Raw genomic sequence first — 18267 nt, 5'->3', positions numbered from 1 at the left:
GTTTGGTGAGGGTGAAAGTGCTGTTCAGTGACAGTTCATCAAAACTCCCTATGTGACCCTTGGGCCTAAATCATTTCCCAGCCCCAATTTAAGGTCTAGGAAGTTCTGATTCAGAGGCTGTACTCCAAACTCCCATGCTCAATGCTGGTGCACCTTTCCTCTAATCCCTTTTGAAATCTGGCTAAACTGTCAGCTTTCATATTATTTGGTGGCAATGAGTGCCACACTTTAATTACATTGTATGAAAAAGAACTTATTTTTGTTTAATCTACCTGCATACTAGCTTCATTTTATGACCTCTAGTTCTTGTATTCAGAGCGATCATAATAAAATATTCCTGCTTATTTTCTCTTCACTGTTTAGTATTTTGTAAACCCTTATCACGTCTCCCCTCAGGCATCTCTTTTCTAAAATGAATTCCTCACATGGAGTTACTTACTTTTGAAAGTTTCGTAAGCCAGAATAATGAAAGTAGAATCTAATGGAAGATTCCAAAATGAGAACTCTATCAAGAATTCTGGAATACCTTGATTTATCTGGTACATTTTAGAAACAGTTACCTTTCGGATGATAACAGTTTCTTGGCACATTTGATAATTACCCAAGTTATCCCATTCGATAATTCCCCAAGTCAGTCAGAGTTCTTTCTCTCTCACTTTGCTTGAAATGTTATTAATTTATAACTTAGTCTAAAAGCTAAAACACCTTTACACTGAAGGGAATCATCTGGCAGAGGTCTCCTGTCTTTTGTTCCAAAAGACCTTTATGACAGGAGTCTCCTGGAGCAGAGCCCAGGGTTATGGCTCCATGAGGCCAGGTATATAAATTTTCTTCCCTGGCAATATCAGCTATTTACATCATCAGACACAGATGACATCATTCTACCGAGAATGGCATTTATTGGATGGGTCGCTGCAGAATAGATGCAATGTTTTGCTTGGGTGCATGCATTATTCATCCTTCCTTCACCAGAGTTAGTGCACAGCGTGGAAAAATGTTTTCTGTTCCTTTCATTTTCTGCTGTTTCTAATTTGCTCTGTGGGGTTGATACTGGCTTCTCTGCTTACCCTGTTAAGGTTTTCTTGGGAATTAACCTTTCCTCACTTCCTTGATGGCTTTATGGGAGCCAAAACATCGGCATCGGGAGTATGCATCCTGCACAGATTTGGTACTTGTGGAGATAACTTACCAGTTGGTGATTTCTTAGCTCTCTTAACTGGCACCAGCTTTTTTTTACATGTAAGACACAACATCTTTTGTAAGCATTTTTAGATAGGAAAAGATGGATATGTTTGAAAATTTTTCGGTAAATGTTTTCAAACCATATTATAGTGCTGAAGAAATGATTGAGTTGAAAATGCTCAAAGTAACTTATGGAAATCAAAGATATGCAGCATCAAATGTTGTTAAATTTTAGTGAATGCAATGGATGCCTAGGTCTCCATAGAACATCAAGGTACTTGTTGGATAGGTGAGCTATGCTACTTTTTTCTTGAGGGGTTTTTTCCTATTGCAATAATGCTGCTTGATAACTGCGTCTCAGATGTTTTAATATAAGTAATATTGATTGCTGCTTAATCCGCTTTTTTCCAGGTTGTCTATTTCTAGCTTGTTAAAGGTGTCTTTTCAGTAGCTCAAGGTCCTCTGTAAAATACAACTCTAGTAATATATCACTTACTCATGCTTTGCCAGTATTTATGTTATCCACTTCATTATCCAGTCCCCAGTACTGCCAAAGAGCAGTGGAAAGAAAATGCAGCTCTTTTTCATGTCAGTGTACAAGATTAACTTCAGTCTGGTTAAATGCCCTCAAATAGTAGCAGAAATTAGACTTTTGGCTTTCTGTTGTCATTATTAAAAGAAAAAATTGAAATTTTAGAGGGAACAAATTTATTGTCAGGGATTTCCCTAAGTCAGTGTTGGGTTTTTTTCATGATTTCAGTTGAGAAGAAGTTGTATTGGATTTAATAATGTAGGGTTAAAAACAAAACAGAAAATATTTTCCATAGAAGTGGCAATTTCTCCTGTAGACATGAACGGGGAAAGCACTTTTGCTAAAAGCAGACTTTTGAAATCAGTAGGATTATTTGTAGTTATCATAACACTAACTACTCCTCAAGTAAATCTGGGATATTTTGCATTAATTCGTAATTTTTTTTCTTAATTGTTCATTTCTCATTGTTTAACTGCAGTCAATCTCTAATTGCCTAGATTTCAGAATCTGGCCCATAAAGATGCAAAGGCAGGTCTTGCTCTCCACAGGGGTAAGGCACACTTCTGCTGGGAAACATTTTTGTATTTAATGGCATGCTGTGTTGATCAATGTCTGTCTCCATAGAAGCAAAATGTCTTAACTTGAGGTGTAACCTTCTAAGTACTTATAGTTACCACTATACTGACTAGTCATAGTCTCATCAACTCTACAAGTTTGCTTTTAAAACATATACAGAAAACTAGAACTCAGTTCCAAAATGATACCTTTTATTAGACCAACTGGGAAATCACAAGAAAGTTGTCCTTTTCTGCAAGCTTTGGGATCAAAGTCCCTTCGTCAGGCTCCGGGAAAAGTATAGATGGTACAAGATGGTAAAAAGTTCCCATAGGTAGAAAATAAACTTTGTTTTTGCACAGAGGGAGCTGAAGATGGAAGGTTGTTTCTCTGGGTCCGTGAGTGTTTTTTAGTACAAGCACTTTTCCCATTAACGTTTGCAGGACTGAACTCTTAAATTTCTGTTGTAAAAGTTAATATTTATATTTATTTACTTTAAGTACAAAGAGGTTCTTCTCCCAGGAAACCTGGTTTTATTTCACAATAAAATATGAAGTACAGTGGACCTGTTTTCCCTGCATAATACACATGCTAGGAAAGCTTTACTTCAGTGTTGGTGGCAAACCTAAGTCACAAGTTCCATAAGTGGCATGGGCAGCCTCTGTCTGCAGCATGAGGCTGAGTGGGGAGAAGACAGATAGTGCAGAGAGCAGAAAGCAAAACAGAAGATTGGACAGGGAGCAGAAAGCAGACCAACAGATTAGGCAGGGTGAGGGGATCAAAAGGGTATTCAGAGAGTGTGAGGAGCTAATTTGTGGCACACTTGTCAAAAAGGTTGACCCCTCCCATCATTGTAGTGTATTTTTCAACTCTGCACTTCTTCACCTTCCCTTCTACCCCCTTTTTTAAATATCTGTGAGAAAATTAGGCCCCCAGTGTTAACAGATTAGATTCTGTACAGCTGGAGAAAGCATCAGTTGCTGATCTGAAGACTGCCAGCAACTTATTCTCAACTATTACAAGTGAGTTGCAGTCCAGCTGTGGTATAGGGGGAGTGGCAGCTTTTCTAGTAGCCATCTTCTAAACTATTCAAGTCTTTTAAGGCAGTGGAGGTCAACATTTTTGGAGGTTTGCTACAAATTAGACCCACACCCTAATTAGGCCCACCATTTGTGCCACTCTGATCCCATTCCCCTGGCTGATAGGCTGCTTTGCCTTCTGCTCCCTGATCTACTGCCTTGCTTTCTGTTTCCTGTCCTGTGCTTCTTACCCAAACTGCCACTCTTTTTTCTGCTTCCTGCCCTATCTGCCCGTGCTGCTTTCCCCAGTCTGCTGTGTGCCACACACAGAGGCTGCATATGCCATTTGTGGCACATGTACCACAGGTTGGCCATCCCTGTTTTAGGGCATTGTTTTAATCTATAAATTCCATCCAGAAATTTATTGGCACTCAGGATTGTCACTGACAATGGCAGGTATCCCAAAGTTCTCTTATCTGCCATAATAATTTTACACAATAATTTATATCGTAGTACTAGGCATGGATTATCATGGGTTCATTACTATTGTGTGTATATATTAGCTGTTATCTTTGCACACATTCCAGTTTGTTTTCATCCCCTGGAAGGGACCTCATGAGATCACTGACTCCAGCCCCCCTGAACCTGGGCAGGAAAAACTGTTGAGGTGCTATGACCCCAGCAAGGTGCGTGTCAAGTTGTTTTTTAAAGATCTCCAGGGTAGGTGATTGATTGTACCACTTCTGGGGGGAATCTGCTGCAGAGCCTAGGCACTCGACTTGTAAAGAAATTTTTCCTTATGTCCAATCTGAAGCGATCTTCAAGCAGTTTGTGTCCATTTTCTTGTCTTCCCCTGGGGTGCCTTGGTGAACAGATGCACCCTCCAGGCCCTGATGTGCGTAAACTTATAGGCTGCCACCAAGTCCCCTCTAAGTCTTCTTTTCTCCAGGCTGAACAGTCCCATGTCTCTCAGCCTCTCCTCATATGGCCTGCTCTCCAAACCTCTAATCATACGCATGGCCCTCCTTTGGACTCTCTCAAGCTTCTCCACATCCTTCCTGAAGTGCAGCACCCAAAACTGAATGTAGTACTCCAGCTGTGGTCTCACATCCTTAGTCTTATTTGAGATGCATCAGTAGATGAATGCCACTGTTTGATTTGCTTTGCCAGCTATGGCATCGCATTGGTGGCTCATGTTCATTCTGTGGTCTATCATGACCCCCAGGTCTCCTTCAGTTGTGGTGCTGCCAAGCCTGTAAGTGTGTTGCAGATTATTTTCCCCCAGATGGAGCACTTTATATTTCTCTGTGTTTAAACATCATCAGGTTTTGATCTGCCCACCTTGCAAGGACGTCCAGGTCTGCCTGTATCCCTAGCTTGTCCTCAAGTGTGACTGCACTCCCCCATAACTTTGTGTCATCCACAAACTTTGCTTGTATGCTTTTAACAACCAAATCCAAATCATTGATGAACATGTTGAAAAGCACTGGTCCGAGTACTGAACCCTGAGGGTCATGCTGGTCACTTTCTGCCATGTTGACTCAGTTTCATCTATTAATACTTTCTGGGTCCTACCTTGGAGCCAGTTACCTAGCCACCAGACCGTAAAGTAGCTGAGGCCGCATCCTCCCAATTTTACCATGAGGACATCATGGGAGACTAAGTCAAAGGCCTTTTTGAAATCCAAATATATGACACCATCCTCATTTCCCTTATCCAGGTGGCAAGTTACATGATCATGGAAGGAAATGAAGTTAGGCAGGCATGACCTACCCGCAATGAAGCCATGTTGGCTATCCTGTAGAAACTGTCTTCAGTTAGCATATCAACAGTGGATTATTTGATAATTTTTTCCAGGACTGTTTGATGCATCTGTTCCTCTTTATAGTAAAAGTCTAAGATCTTAACTCTTTAGGATGGTAGCAACATCATTTTTCGTATTTTTCTTGATTTCTTGAACTATCATGCAGTTTTATAATTGAAAGCATGTATTTCTTATTGATATTCCTCAAGAAAAATATTGTATGTCTGGGCTATCATAGTAACTCAAATGTCCTTTCAGGATAAATGCTAAGATTGGGATGGGAGATTTCATCTCCAGGGTTATCCTGACACCTTAGCGGGAACTCAAGGCCTACAGCTGGATGGGATAAAATAGTAGATAGCAGCCAGCCAGCCTCTTCTTGATCAGAGATTCGGTTTGTATAGACTTCATATCCCATTGTGAAGCTCAAGATAGAGAAATGGATTCTGAGATTTCTACTGTCAGTGAGCTACATCTCTGTGTTGAATGGTTCCTTGAATATATTGGCAGGTTGCAGGACATTTCCTATTAGTGGTAGCAACAACACAGATTAACTGCAATTGTTTTTACCACTCTGACACTTAAATGAGGCTTAAATCACATGATGGAAAAATGCTGACTACTAGCCTGGTGAAGCTGTGCTGATGCTATAGTGGGAGGCTTCTTGGAAACTGCCAGCCAAAGAGCTGCTGGACACTCTCGCAGTAGAATTCTGTAGTCTGCATTGTGATGAGCTGCATGTTTCAGTACTTTCTGTTTCTATGCAGGAGACCCCCCTCTATATCCTGGCATTCCCCAGAGCAAGTATATTCTTTATATTAGAGAAAGAAACCTAAAAGAAATCACGCACATCAAAAACTGAAGTTTATAGTTTACTTGATTCATAAAGAAAGAGACGAGGGAACAGCAAGGCAAGTAGCATTGCTGCTTAAACCAAACAAAATGGATGGCTAGATTATTTTCTTTTCTGCCATCATTCTCTTTCGGTTTGTAAATGACTCATGGGGGAAAGTTCTTTCTGGAGACAAATAGCTTAAGCCGACATGAGAAGATATTTCAGGACTAAATAAATCTCTCTACAGCCAGATGGAACATTAGAGCCCTCAGTTTGGTAGCAATTGGGAAAGGCAGTCTGCAGTCTGGAGCTCTCACCCCCTTTGACACACTGTTCGGACTAGTTTAATCCAGAAAAGTTTTATTTAAATACATTCCACCAGGTAGTAGTGGGAGCCTTACTGTAGGCAAGATTACCACAGCTATGGCTCTTCTTTCTTTCTTTTGTTCTTTCCTAAGGCAGAAGGAGTAGGAAGGGGGTTTATTTCCCCCCTCCGCCCCTGGGGGACCGCAGCTGGGGTCTGTCAGCCCAGGTCACTGCTGCCACTGCTGATCACTCCCTGCACGGGGCAAGTGGCAGAATAATTCCCTTTCCTGCACCCTCTGCCAGATGCCGGAGGCAGGGGGGAAATCTCCCCCCTCCCTGCCCCCTTCCCACAGGAGTGCAAAAGCAGTCCATCAAATTCTTGGGGTGTGTTGGGGATAACTTTTTTGATACAGACAGTTGACAGGGCAACTAGACTAGGGACAGAAGTTGCACATAAACGGGTTTAAGTGATCAGAAACTGGTTTAAACCTGTAACAGAACAGAAGTTCAGTGCACATAAACCAGTTTCAAAATGGCCAAAACCGGTTTAAGATAAACCTGGCTGAATGTAGTATTAGACTTAGCTGATTGAGCTCAAACCGGTTTATGGAGCTTCTGTCCCAGACCCCTTCCTGGTTTAAGTTGAGTCCATGAGTATCCCCTGCAGCCCTGGGCTGAGCTGCATTCTCTGCTCCAGAGACCAGGGCTGGCCCTTCTCTGCTCTCTAGCTGGAACAAAGGCAGGGGATGTAGCCAGATGCCGGCTGGCATGGGCCCCCCAGATGAAGGCAGTAGGAAGGGGGCTAATTCCCCCCTCCCTCCCCTCTCCCACTAGGGGGACTGAAGCCAGCGTCTGCCAGCCCTGGCTGCCACTTCCTCCAGGTGAGGAAGACGGATGGCAGGGATGGGCCAAGCCACAGGGGCAGGGCCCTTCCCAGCTGGCTGCGGCTTGGGCTGGGGCTGTGGGAGCTGTGCGCCGAGTTTTCTCCCAGCTCCTTGCACCCAGGTGAGGCTCAGGTGGGAAGGGCTCTGCCTCTGTAGCCTGGCCTGGCCCCACCATCCACCTGTCTTGCCTGGGGCTGTGGGGCTGAGCCACATTAGCTACTGAGGGTGGGTGTGGAGCGGCCAGGCCCTTCCCAGCCAGTTGCGGGTCAGGCTGAGGCCGCGGGAGCTCTGTGCCTGGATTGCTCCAAGCTCCCCATGCCCAGGCTGGGCTGGGCTGTGAGTGAGCTACTGTGGAGGCCAGGGCTCTCTCCCTCGTCCTCCTCCCCTGTTGTGGGGTGGAGACAGGAGGGGAGCTCTGTGTGGCGCTGCCCCAGGGGCTCTGTGACATCTGGGCCTGGCCTGGCCATGGAGAGCAAGTGGGGCGCACAGCTCCTGTAGCCCCAGCCATCTGGGAAGGGCCCTGGCCCCATGGCCCAGCCTCCACACCCAACCTTAGCAGCTTAGCCCCCCAGCCCCAGCCCCAGGCAAGGTGGGCACATGGCAGGGCTGAGACGGCTTGGGCCACAGGGACAGGGCCTTCCCAGCTGGAGGTGGAGTTCGGGTTGGGGCCATGGGAGCTGTGTGCCCATATTGCTCCCAGCAACCCAGCCTGGGCTGGGTTGTCATGGAGGGCTCTAGTGGGGAGCTCTGTGCTGCGCTGTCTTGGGACTCAGGGCTACAGGAGCAGAGTGTTGGGTCCCGCTTTGGGGAAGAGGGGGGAAAACCAGCTGCCGTGGGGCAGGGCCTGAAAAACTGTTCTCTTGGCTCCCTGTGCCCAGGCCAGACCAGACTGTCAGGGAGCTGCTGTGGCACCCAGGGCTCTCCCCTGCTTCTCCTCCTCCTCTGCCACCGGGTTGGGGGAGGTCTGGCCATGCCCCTGTGTTTGGTGCTTGACCCTTTGGTGCCAGCTAGGGGCCAGGGTCTGGCTTTGCTCCCTCCCTCCCCTCTGCAAAGCCTGGCAAGAACTGTTTCCTTCCTCCCCATCCAGGCAGGCCAGGGTTGGGGTTTAAAACCCCCCCCAGTCATAGTCAGGCTGCCAGGGTCTGGCCATGCCTCCTCCCTCAGCTCAGCTTCTTTTGGCCACTGAGGAAAGGAAGGGAGGGCTTGCTCTAGCGCTCCCCAGCTTCTGGCCTGAGCCACTGCAGGCACGTGGCTGCCTTTCCAGAATCAAAAGTGAATGTCTTCACTTGCTTCTCAGTTCAATCTAAACAGGTTAGATTAATCTGCAAAGATTGAATCAGTTCAGACTCAGGCTTTTTGAATGTCTGTACTTAGCCCTAGTAGGGAAGGTCTTCTTAACTTGTTGCTGATAAACAGGGAGGAATTATTTGAGCATGTGAAGGTGGAAGGTAGCATGGATGACAGTGACTACACAATGATAATTCAAGACCCTAAGGGAAAGAAGAAAGGAGAGTAGTAAAATAAGGACACTGGGCGTCATAAAAACAAACGTTAGTAAAGTCAGGGAACTGCTGAGCTGACTCTGTGGGAGGCAAGTCTAAGGGGAAAAGGAGCCCAGGAGAGCTGGCTGTACTTTAAGTCCCTTTTAAAAGAACAGAAGCAAGCTAACCTGTTGCAATGGAAGCATGAGGCCAGCCTGGTTAGACAGCAATCTCTTCAATGAGTTGAAACACCTAAGAAATTGTACAAGAAGTGGAAACTTGGTCATAGTACTAGGGAAGAGTATAAGAGTATTGCTTGGGTATGCAGGGAGAAAATTAGGAAGACCAAGAAACAATTTGAGATGAAATTGGCAAGGGACATAAAAGGTGATTTAAAAAAAGGATTCTGTAAGTATGTCAAGAGTAAGAGGAAGGCTAGAGAAACCGTGGGTCCCTTATGAAATGTGGAAGGCAATCTAGTTACAGATGATTCAGTGAAGCTGAGTATTTCATACTTCTTTTTTTTTTTACTTCTGTCTTCACAAATAGGGGCAGCTATCAGATGACAAGTGCAGTTGGTAGCTAAGATGGGGAAGGAGACAAAAAAGCTAGTAATGGTAGAACAAGTTAGGGATTATTTAGAGAAGCTAGATGCTATATGCTTTCAGATTGCAGGGCCAGATGGGACACGTCTTAGGGAAGGGGTTGGCAACATACAGTCTGTGGGTTGGATCCGTCCCATGTAGCCACTGAATCCAACCCACAGAGCTGAAGGGCTTTGACTGAGCCTGCAGCGCAGGCTGCTGCTTCTCGGCATGGCAGCTCGGCTTTCAATTAGTGCACCAGCATCGAGTTGCAAACTGCATTTTCACTGCTGTTCGTTTCTCTCCAGCCTCCTTCCCCCTAGCCTTTACCACCTGGTCTGCCTCCAAGCTGCAGCATGGGCACAGCTGGAAGCTGCCCTGCCCCTGCACAGCTCCCCAGGGGCTGGAAGTTGTATCCCAACTGCAACCAGGAAGAAGGGGAAGTGGGGAGAAGCAGCAGTTGTGCAGGCTGGGAGATGCAGCTGTATACCCAGCCCAGCCTTGATATAGCTATTTGCAGTTCTGGATACAGTTTGCAGCTTCCCAACTAAGTGCAGCTCCCCTCTGGCTAGAGGCTACGCCTGCAAGCAGCTGGGGGTGGACAGTGAGGAAGGGACTGGGGGAAGCAAGATACATGAGGGAATGCTGAAAGAACTAGTGTTACTTAGTTTAGAAGAGAATACTGGCTGGGGGTAGGGAGGGAATATTTGATTTCATAGATTTCATAGACATTAGGGCTGGAAGGGACCTCAGAAGATCATTGAGTCCAGCCCCCTGCCCCAGAGGCAGAAAGTCAGCAGGGATCATAGGATCCCGGCAAGATAAACAACCACATGTCTCTTGAAGGCAGGTGCTTGAACCACCCTGGTGGCAGTCTATTTCAAATCTTGGGGGCTCGGACACTAAAGAAGTTCCTCCTTATTTCCAGCCTGAAACGGTCACGGAGGAGTTTGTGACTGTTCAGCCTTGTCATCCCTTGGAGTGCTCTGGTGAACAGATGTTCCCCCAGATCCTGGTGAGCACCCCTGATAAACTTATTGGTGGCCACCAGGTCCCCCTGAGCCTGCACTTTTCCAGGCTGAAGTGTCCCATGGCTCTCAGCCTCTCTTCATAAGGTCTGTTTTCCTGACCTCTGATCATGCATGTGACTCTCCTCTGCACCCTCTCAAGCTTCTCCACATCCTTTTTGAATTGTGGAGCCCAAAACTGGACGCAGTACTCCAGCTGTGTCCTCACCAAGGCTGAGTACAATGGGAGAATGACATCCTGGGATTTGCTTGAGAAGCATCTGTGGATGCAAGCCAGCATTTTGCTTGATAATAGTATTCGAATATCTGAAGGGTAATTACAGAGAGGATGGGCTTTTCTTTGTAGCTGTATGGGACAGGACTAGGAGCAATGACCTCAATCTTCAGCAGAGGAAATTTAGGTTAGAGATTGTTGTAATTATTTTGCACTTGCTGAGTGCTATGGGTGGCCATGTTCACATGTGTTTAGTGTTTGTGTGGCAGGTGGTGGGTGGATGGGAGACTCTGGGGCTGCAGCGTAGAAGCACCATGCGGCTGGGATTTTCCGCAGGGGGTTTCTCAAGGGGAAGTCCAGGGCTTGTCAATAAGGTGACGGTCACCGCCCCGGGCAAATGAGAAAGCGCCGCATGCAATTAGACCGCCCCGCATCACAGAGAGTATAAAAATCATCGCGCTGTGAACTTCGGGGTCTTTGCAGGCCCGACGGAACGGAACGTACCCCACGACGACTGACACGGAGCGACCTTCGGCCTGATCAGCCGGAGGGAAGGACGCCAGACCCGCCTGATCCCGGCGACCCCTCCCCGGTTCCACACGAGTGTGAGTGGGTGCTCCCTGGTGCACCCAGTATAGTGATTTTGTTTGTTTAGCAATAAAATCAAGCCTGACCCTGTAAATCGAGTGTGATCTGCATAAGCCCGGCCATTATAAAAGATCCTGTCCACAGAGATCAGGAAGAACTTTCTGACTATGAGGTAGTCAAGCACTGGAACAGGCTACCTACAGAAATAGTGGAATCTCTATCCCTGGAAAATTTCAAGAGCAAGTTGGGTAGACACTTGGCTGGGATGATTTAGTCAGGGATAATCCTACCTTGGGTAGGGGCATGGACTAGATGACCTTGTGAGGCCCCTTCCAGTGCTACTTTCCTATGATCTATATGTTTGTTGCACACCTCCTACTGACTTCAGCTGCATCTGTATGCTGAACTATAAAATGGGTCAGGCAGCAAGAAAAGGAGGAGCATACAGCTAGAGAGCACCTGTGAAATGTTCTGGTGCAAGTGATTTGAGGACTGCAAAAGAACTGTGACAGGCCCTTGCTACACGTTACTTTTATTACTCAATTCACTGGCCAATCACACAATAAATTTAGAATGGCCACACCTGAAATGTAGTGATCACAGGATAAAAATGACTAGCCAGCTATAATAAGAGCCAACCAGCTATAAAGTTAGTGCTTGAAAATGTGTAACAGCTCTACAGCTGGTTTCTAGCTAGCTTTAATTTAAACGTGTAACTGGACCCACAGACAGATTAGCATCCAGTCTTCCAGGACCATGCTCACCTGCCTTAACCATGAAACTAACCCTTCTCTTCCAGTTCCAGGCTTCCTCACAACTTCTGCCATCAATGCATCAGGGGTCCTATAAGAAACAGCTCCCTTCACTGCACAGCTCTGTTCCAGAGACACTCCCTGATCACTGGGTGAGGCAGGGATGCTCTGGGAAAACAGGGGCACTTATACACGTCAGCTCTGATCCAACTAATTAATCAAGTGTGCTGGAGCATGCTAATTAGTGTGATCCAGCACCCTCCATGTCACATGTATTCAGCGCTCCTGCATTTCAAAATGGTGGTGAGGGTTCTTTAACTAAAGCTTGTCAAACGAGCTTTACTTAAAGTGCCCCCACCACCATTTTGAATCATGGGACACTGAATACATGTGATGCTGTGGGTGCTTTAATGAGACCTGCTCTAATTAAAGCGTGCCGCCCTTCACCCCAGAGCATGTGCATAGACGCCCTGGCATGCTGTTTTGTTTCCCTAGGTGATCCTTGCCTCACTCAGCGGTCATGTAATTAAAGACAATCACAATGCATGTGCCCCAGGGTGATGAAATTGAGTAAACCTGGCAACCTTGGCATTTCCTAAGTGGAGTGCTTGACTTTGTAACCTTAATGTTCTTTTAATGAGACTGTGTGTATAACCAGGCTTTGTTTCCCTGCTCAGATACAGAAAAGAGTAGGGATATAAAAGCCCCAGCTTCCTTAACTGCTCCCAAATACTTTTTTAACACCTATTCATATATTTTCTTTCCAAGAGCTTTGCAGCCTTCTCACATACATCCCAATATGCCTGTCTGAACACATTCTCCATTTTCTCTTCCTGGTCCATCAGATTGCAAATGATTGTCGTCTTTTCACCTCCCAAGGAACACACCACAGAGCTGTCACCCTGGTTGCATCTTAGCCAGCTAAGGTTTGTCTGGCATGAAGTGCTGTGTGTGTGGAAATGAGATTTATTTTTACATTGGAAGGGACCCTTTGCTCCATATTCATCCATCCACATGCCTTGAACCTTTGGCCTCACTGGTGCCTCATGCTTTTTTGCCTTTTTGGTTCTTTTTTCTAGTTTCTCCTGAAGTATATTTCCTGTTTTCTGAGTATAAAGGGACGGCTTCAACTCAGTAGCACTGGTAAGTCAGGGTCAAGAATCAAACGAATTCTCAAAACATCATGGAATCAAAACTCATGGCAGAGGTGATCTCTTTCATCAGACCAACTGGATGTTTGTAAAAGAAGTCTTTATTGGCAAGCTTTCAGGTACAGGCACCCTTCATCACACACTCCTGGGCAGGGACACAGGAGATTGCAAAGACTGTAAAAGTTCACCTATGCATTTTCAAGCACTAACTTTGCAAAAGTTCTCTTAGTTTTTCATTTCTACACAGGAGAACTTTTATAATCTCTTTCATCTCCTATGCCTGATGAAGGGTGCCTGAAAGCTTGCAAATAACTAATATATGTATCTATATTACAAATATCTAGTTGGTCTAATAGAAGATATCACCTCTGCCATGAGTCTGCAAGTTTTGATTCCTTTTGCTTCTATACCAGGAGCAGCCAACCTGTTGCTCTGGAGTCACATGCGGCTGGTCACCCATTTGTAAACTGGTGCTTGTGCAAAGATTCAAGGAGACACATATTAACTTCTGAAGAGCTGCACATGGCTCCCAACCTGCAGGCTGGCCACCCCTGCTGTACAGCAATATGGCTACAACCTGGATACCAGACAACCTCATTGCTCGTTTCCTGGCTTTCACCTCTGTTCTATTATCTGTTAAGAAAGCAAGCTCTCAACAGGCAAGGCTGCTGCTTTGCACAGGAGCCATTAAGCAGAGCAGACTCTGTAGGGAGGGCAAGGCTGAAGTGTGCTCCCAGAACAAGCTGTGCTCAAGCAGGTGAAGGTTTATTTTCAGAGTGGTGAAGGCTGCCTCTCATTTGCCCAGGGAGGCAGCCTGCTTTCCCCAGCTGCCATGTAGCTCCCTCCACTGCCTAGACAAGGGCCTACCTACAGCCAGGCCTAACCCCAGGAGCCAGGGGTAGAGTTGTGCAGGCTCCTCACCAGCCTAGCCCCTTCTCCCAACCCACTTGCAGAGTTACTGGCGAGTGCCCCACTTCAAGGGCAGGAGCTACAGGCTCCGCCTTGTCTTACGACAGACCCACGACCTCACCAATGGCGTTGAAGGAACCTAACAGGGGACGGCACTCAGGCAGCCGGATTGGGCGGGGGCTCAGAGGACATGGCAGGGGCGGGGCTGAAGGGAAGCCCCGGCGGAGGAGGGGGGAGGGGGCGAGGCCTGGCGGCGGGCGGCAGCAGCGGATTGGCCGGGGGCTGGGGTGGGCGGGGCCGGCGCGGGTCTGGCTGGCAGCGTCGGACGACGAACTTCAATTTCGGCGGCGGCGGCGGGGAGCGGTTCTGGGCTGCGCGCAGGTACTGGCGGGGCAGGGTGGCTCTCACACGCACGCACAGCCCCCCTGGTGCCGGTTCTTCCCCCGCCTCTAGCGGCTTCCCCCTTCCTCCGCCTCACTGGCGGCGGGAGAGGCCGGGCTGGGCTCCTTGTTGTGCGCCAGCTGCAGGGACTTCCGAGGGGAGTTGAGCGGGGAGAGGAGGGAAAAGTTGCTGGCCAGGAGCGCGGGGAGCTCCGTCCTTGGAGGCGTTTAATTAAGCCCCTGGTGGGCAAAGCCTTGGCTGCGGTGTTGTTGTTGGGGGTGGTCCTGTTTTGAGCAGCGGGTGGGACTAGGTGCCCTCCTGAGGTTCCTTCCCACCCTCGTTTTCCACGGTTGCGTGCCTGGCTGGCTCCGTGTCTTCTCCTTCCCCTCTTGGATGCGGGGGGGGGAGTCTTTCCTCCTTCTCCCAGGCTCAATCCCGTGCTGCGGGTCAGGCCTGGGTGCAGGTTTGTGCCTCACCCATGCACTGGGCATGGGGGCATTTCTTTGTTGGTGACTGTCTTGGACTTAGCCATCTCCTGTGGGTTTGGCGGGCACCTCCTCCCATGGCCATGCTCAGCGCCTGGGCTGTCTGAGAGTCAGACCTGGTTTATGGTCCCAGTTTAGCCGTGGTGGCACTAAACCCACTGTCCCCACAGTTGGGGGCAGCCCCAATACCGCAGTCAGAGATGGGGTGTAGTTTGGCCCCATCTGGCTGCGGGGGGGGGGGGGGGTGACCTGGCCCCTCTCCAGTGTGTGGGGTTTGGGAATTTGGCAGTAGGGGGGTGACTGCCTTACTAGCCACTCCTTTCCTGCTGCTGAATTTCCCAACCTGGGAGGAATCCTGTGGGCCAGACGTGGTTCTGCAGGCCACCTCTGGCTTGTGGGCTGGAGGTTGAGCATCACTGTCCTAAAGCAGGATTAGTGGCGTGGGATCGATCCATGTGCCAGGATTTGCCCGTGGGGTCCCACGCTGCCTCCATTCAGCTCAGTGCTGCCAGATTAGATCCACAGCGCCTTCACATGCTGATCTGTTGCGCTGTCTGGCCCATGGGGCTCTCCACAGGTCTGGAAATTTGGCAATAGGTCATTGCTGCCACTGCTTCCCTGCCGCCAGTTTTTTGGACCCTTGGGGACCTCTGTGGGCCAGATTGCATGGCTCCATGGGCGAGAGGTTGAGCAACTTTGCCCAAAAGTAATGGAAGCGCTTAAGCTCATCCATTGGTTTTAGATCATCAGTCATAATCATAAATACTGTAGTACCAATAGTTTAACTATGGGTCTGAGTTTACAGTTGATCCATAGGTGAAGCTCCCACTGAATTGAATGCCTGTTGATGTCAATAGCAGTGCACATCTTGCATGTGGTTAGCTGATACTTAACTGTGACTACCTTTGGTAAACCTGGACTGACATATAGGATGGCCTTTTCTTCCTGCTCTAATGTGTTGTTGACAATTGTCTTCTTTAAAGACAAACTTCTAAAATTAAAAGATTGATGGGGATGATGTAGCAGTAAGTTTGTGATGCATGGATGCTAAAGTGATGGTCACCAAAAACAGCATAGGTCAAGACTCTTCTCATTAGAGGAGAGGGTTGAGTTCAACTTTTAATAATTATATTCTCTGGATACACTTAATATCTGAGTTAGTGTAGTGTGTAGCTGCCATCCTATCCACACAGACTGCAACACTGTTAGGCTTAAAAAAACTACAGTGATGGAGAACTAGCAATGCAGAAGGTAAAGTTGTTTCTTCAATGAGCCAGCTACAGGTACTTTTGTAGCTAATGGAGCAATCTTTTTTGTCTGGAGAGCATTGGAAATGTGTGCCCCACTATGTAGAACTTATTTTTCATTCTGTAAATGAATGGTATGGCCATGGTTGTTTTGGTTGCGCCGAGTTTTAGGTATCTTACAGGATGTTGACTGTCCCATGAGCTTGGGGATAAGTACTTTTGACCCAAGCACTAGGTTCTGTAGATAGTATCCCTTGATGGGTCTTTTTAAATGTGCAGTCTGGATTGGAAAGGATTATTTTATAGGCACTGCAGGTTCTGCGAGAAATAAGTTTCAGGTTTTCTTGGCAGGATAGTTCTGAATTGAAGATGAAAGATCAGCCCCCAGTTCCTAAGACAGCCCCCTAGAGGCATCCCAATAAAGAAGAAGTAAGATAGAAAAGAGGTCCAGATTTCTATACTGCCCTGTGTCATCTGGCTGTGGCCTGCAAACATCTGCTGCTGTGATTATTGTCACCCCTTCCAACATCTCAAGCTAGCTTTCAGGCCCTCCAGTCCTACTTCCCATGCTGCCTTCTATCTGGTCTTCCCCTCTGCAGCTGCTTTCTCTGGCCTGCACCCAGGCAGCCTCCAGCTTTTTTTTGAGTCTGATGCCCTTCAGGACATTACTTCCCTATCCTGTCTTTGGGAGGGAAGCACTCCCTGCTACTCTTTAGATGTAAAGTTGGGAATTAATAGACTATCCAGTAATGAGTCAGACGAGGCTCTTTGGTTAAATCTGATATATTGTCTGCTTATGTCCTTAGAACAATACGGCTGCAACCTATACCTCAGTAATGAATCAGTAATTTCCTGACAATACTTAGCTTTCTCCGGTACTTGCTGCTGAGGTGATCTCTGTGTGTGTTCTCTGTTATTATCAGCACTTTCAAAATGTTGTCCATATGCTGTATGCAAACATAAAAAGTGAAAGAGCACACCAATAACTAGACTGTTCAACACTTAACTGAACCACATTGTAATAGTGTCTTACCACCTTTCTCCTCTTGCAAGTAGTCATTTTGTTTCATACTCTGACAGTTACAGGAAAGCATAAGAAGTTTTTACAGGTGTTTCTTGTTTCTTTAAATTGGTTATAATAGCTATAAACAAGGAGAAGTAGTTTGCTGACCCATTGACTGCCATCAACTGCTTTACACTCCTCTGACATTGCATGGCTTGCACTGAAGAACCCACTGGACTGTCAGAATAGTAGTTCTGGTTTTTTTAAAATCTGAAATAGTGGTAACAACTGGACAGAATATCATTGTTTATTTTTGGAGAGCATCTGTAGTATGGACCTGATTCGGAGTGACCTATGTTGCTTGGTAAAGTGGCCATAATCAAGTTATGTGCACTTTTAATGTGGCTGGAAAAGGAAAAAGGAACAGATCTAGAGGATGGAGTAATCTAGTCTTATAAGCAGTGACTCTAGAAAGAAATCGGAGGGTGGCGTGTGGGATAGTCTGCTGAATATGACTTCTCAGTGGCTACTGTGGCCAAAAACTCAAATGGAGAATAATGAGTAGGGATGTTATATTATCTCTGTTTGGCACTGTTGCAAATGCTACTGGAATACTCTATCCAGTTCTGGGGTGTCAAAAAATCAAGAAGGTTTTTGATAAGTTGGAAGGAGTTCAAAGAGTTACAAGGATTGGAAAATACACTCTACGGTGAGACTAGATTTGCAAAGAGGGTTGGTTTTATCATTTAATGGACATAAAGAGTAACTAGAATTCAATAAGGGAGCTTTTCAGTTTAACAAAGGCATGACAAAATCCAGTAACTGCAATGTGAAGTTAGATAAATCCATACAAGAAATTAGATGTAAAAATGTCAATAGAACTTTAATTAACCATAGGTACAACTTAGTGAGAAGGGTGAGAGTTCTCCCTCACTCAACATTTTCAATTAAGTGAAATAAGACTGTCCAGAATTCAGTTCCTATTATCTGGATAAATACTGAAGGTCAGAATACATGATTACAGTGTTCCCTTCTGCCTTTATGACTTGCAAGGAAAGACTCCAGTTGACTTCAGTGAGATTTATTATGTATAAAGGCATATGTATGAAAATGTTATGGAAGATGAAGGTAATTTGATTTTCTTGTGAACATCTGTAGAAAGGCAGAATTGCAGGCTCTACCTGAAAACTACTTGCAGCATGCCTTCTCATCTAGAGGAAAAGAGGATAGCATAGTACTGTCCCATTTTTGTATGTTACCCAGTCTTTACTTGATTTTTACCAGGAAAAAAAGATAATTTGTCTTGTTTTTTTCTGTGTCAAGGAGA

General features: G+C 46.5%; 1 protein-coding gene across 10 annotated transcripts in view; it reads left to right on the top strand.

The window, feature by feature from the left end:
* Positions 1-14123: 14123 nt before the first annotated feature.
* The window catches only part of EPB41L2 (erythrocyte membrane protein band 4.1 like 2), a 226742-nt gene continuing 222598 nt past the window's right edge, over positions 14124-18267 (top strand). For all 10 annotated transcript variants that reach the window (XM_090039111.1, XM_090039110.1, XM_090039105.1 and 7 more), the window contains exon 1: positions 14124-14205. The gene's annotated coding sequence lies outside the window, so the exon portion shown is untranslated. The remainder of the gene's footprint in view (positions 14206-18267) is intronic.

The sequence above is a fragment of the Crocodylus siamensis genome, chromosome 1 (genome assembly GCF_052110815.1).
Source record: "Crocodylus siamensis isolate JL-2025a chromosome 1, ASM5211081v1, whole genome shotgun sequence".
NCBI lineage: Eukaryota > Metazoa > Chordata > Crocodylia > Crocodylidae > Crocodylus > Crocodylus siamensis.
This window is presented reverse-complemented; position numbering and strand designations above follow the sequence as displayed.